Source organism: Trifolium pratense, unplaced genomic scaffold (genome assembly GCF_020283565.1).
Source record: "Trifolium pratense cultivar HEN17-A07 unplaced genomic scaffold, ARS_RC_1.1 scaffold_84, whole genome shotgun sequence".
Lineage (NCBI taxonomy): Eukaryota > Viridiplantae > Streptophyta > Magnoliopsida > Fabales > Fabaceae > Trifolium > Trifolium pratense.
In genome coordinates, this window is record NW_025721066.1 from 30,001 (window position 1) to 32,500 (window position 2,500).

The following is a 2,500-nucleotide window of genomic DNA, read 5'->3' on the forward strand; positions in this document are numbered from 1 at the left end:
GCCAAGTTGGACCAAGGCCCCGTCTCGTTTTGCTATAAGCAAGGGCGTGGCAAGGCACGCGGGGGGCCAAAAAATCAAAGTGCTCCGAAATGCACACGGGGGTGTCAAGCAACCTCCATGTACCGTGGCATGACCGTGGCCAAGTAATAAAGATCAAATTCCATGCCTATGCCAAGTTGGACCAAGGCCCCGTCTCGTTTTGCTATAAGCAAGGGCGTGGCAAGGCACGCGGGGGGCCAAAAAATCAAAGTGCTCCGAAAATGCACACGGGGGTGTCAAGCAACCTCCATGTACCGTGGCATGACCGTGGCCAAGTAATAAAGATCAAATTCCATGCCTATGCCAAGTTGGACCAAGGCCCCGTCTCGTTTTGCTATAAGCAAGGGCGTGGCAAGGCACGCGGGGGGCCAAAAAATCAAAGTGCTCCAAATGCACACGGGGGTGTCAAGCAACCTCCATGTACCGTGGCATGACCGTGGCCAAGTAATAAAGATCAAATTCCATGCCTATGCCAAGTTGGACCAAGGCCCCGTCTCGTTTTGCTATAAGCAAGGGCGTGGCAAGGCACGCGGGGGGCCAAAAAATCAAAGTGCTCCGAAAATGCACACGGGGGTGTCAAGCAACCTCCATGTACCGTGGCATGACCGTGGCCAAGTAATAAAGATCAAATTCCATGCCTATGCCAAGTTGGACCAAGGCCCCGTCTCGTTTTGCTATAAGCAAGGGCGTGGCAAGGCACGCGGGGGGCCAAAAAATCAAAGTGCTCCGAAATGCACACGGGGGTGTCAAGCAACCTCCATGTACCGTGGCATGACCGTGGCCAAGTAATAAAGATCAAATTCCATGCCTATGCCAAGTTGGACCAAGGCCCCGTCTCGTTTTGCTATAAGCAAGGGCGTGGCAAGGCACGCGGGGGGCCAAAAAATCAAAGTGCTCCGAAATGCACACGGGGGTGTCAAGCAACCTCCATGTACCGTGGCATGACCGTGGCCAAGTAATAAAGATCAAATTCCATGCCTATGCCAAGTTGGACCAAGGCCCCATCTCGTTTTGCTATAAGCAAGGGCGTGGCAAGGCACGCGGGGGGCCAAAAAATCAAAGTGCTCCAAAATGCACACGGGGGTGTCAAGCAACCTCCATGTACCGTGGCATGACCGTGGCCAAGTAATAAAGATCAAATTCCATGCCTATGCCAAGTTGGACCAAGGCCCCGTCTCGTTTTGCTATAAGCAAGGGCGTGGCAAGGCACGCGGGGGGCCAAAAAATCAAAGTGCTCCGAAAATGCACACGGGGGTGTCAAGCAACCTCCATGTACCGTGGCATGACCGTGGCCAAGTAATAAAGATCAAATTCCATGCCTATGCCAAGTTGGACCAAGGCCCCGTCTCGTTTTGCTATAAGCAAGGGCGTGGCAAGGCACGCGGGGGGCCAAAAAATCAAAGTGCTCCGAAATGCACACGGGGGTGTCAAGCAACCTCCATGTACCGTGGCATGACCGTGGCCAAGTAATAAAGATCAAATTCCATGCCTATGCCAAGTTGGACCAAGGCCCCGTCTCGTTTTGCTATAAGCAAGGGCGTGGCAAGGCACGCGGGGGGCCAAAAAATCAAAGTGCTCCGAAATGCACACGGGGGTGTCAAGCAACCTCCATGTACCGTGGCATGACCGTGGCCAAGTAATAAAGATCAAATTCCATGCCTATGCCAAGTTGGACCAAGGCCCCGTCTCGTTTTGCTATAAGCAAGGGCGTGGCAAGGCACGCGGGGGGCCAAAAAATCAAAGTGCTCCGAAAATATTTTTCCACTTTCCAGTCCACTTATACATATTATGTGCAGTGTGCACACAAGACACCTTCCCAAAATTCGACTTATATGAGGCGTTTTACGTCAAATCCGCCTATTTTCGGCGTTTCGGCCGAAAAATCAAAATAAATCGAAACTTCCTCGGAATGCTTAGCGACTTTCCAGTCCACTTATACATATTGTGTGCAGTGTGCACACAAGACACCTTCCCAAAATTCGACTTATATGAGGCGTTTTACGTCAAATCCGCCTATTTTCGGCGTTTCGGCCGAAAAATCAAAATAAATCGAAAATTCCTCGGAATGCTTAGCCACTTTCCAGTCCACTTATACATATTGTGTGGAGTGTGCACACAAGACACCGTCTCAAAATTCGACTTCTAGGCGGCGTTTTACGTCAAATCCGCCTTTTTTCGAGTTTTCGGCCAAAAAATCAAACTCAATCGAAACTTCGTCGGATCGCTTAGCCACTTTCCAGTCCACTTATACTTATTGTGTGGGGTGTGCACAAAAAAAACGAAGTCAAAATTCGACTTCTAGGTTGTTTTTTACGTGGTATCCGCCCTTTGCGAAGTTTCGGCCGAAAAATTCGTAATTAATTCATCCGACATCGGAATATTACGATTCTTTCGTGGTTTTGCTTGTTTTAATGTCCCTAACAACCATAAAAAAATTCAAAAAAAAATTCGTCTTCTAGGT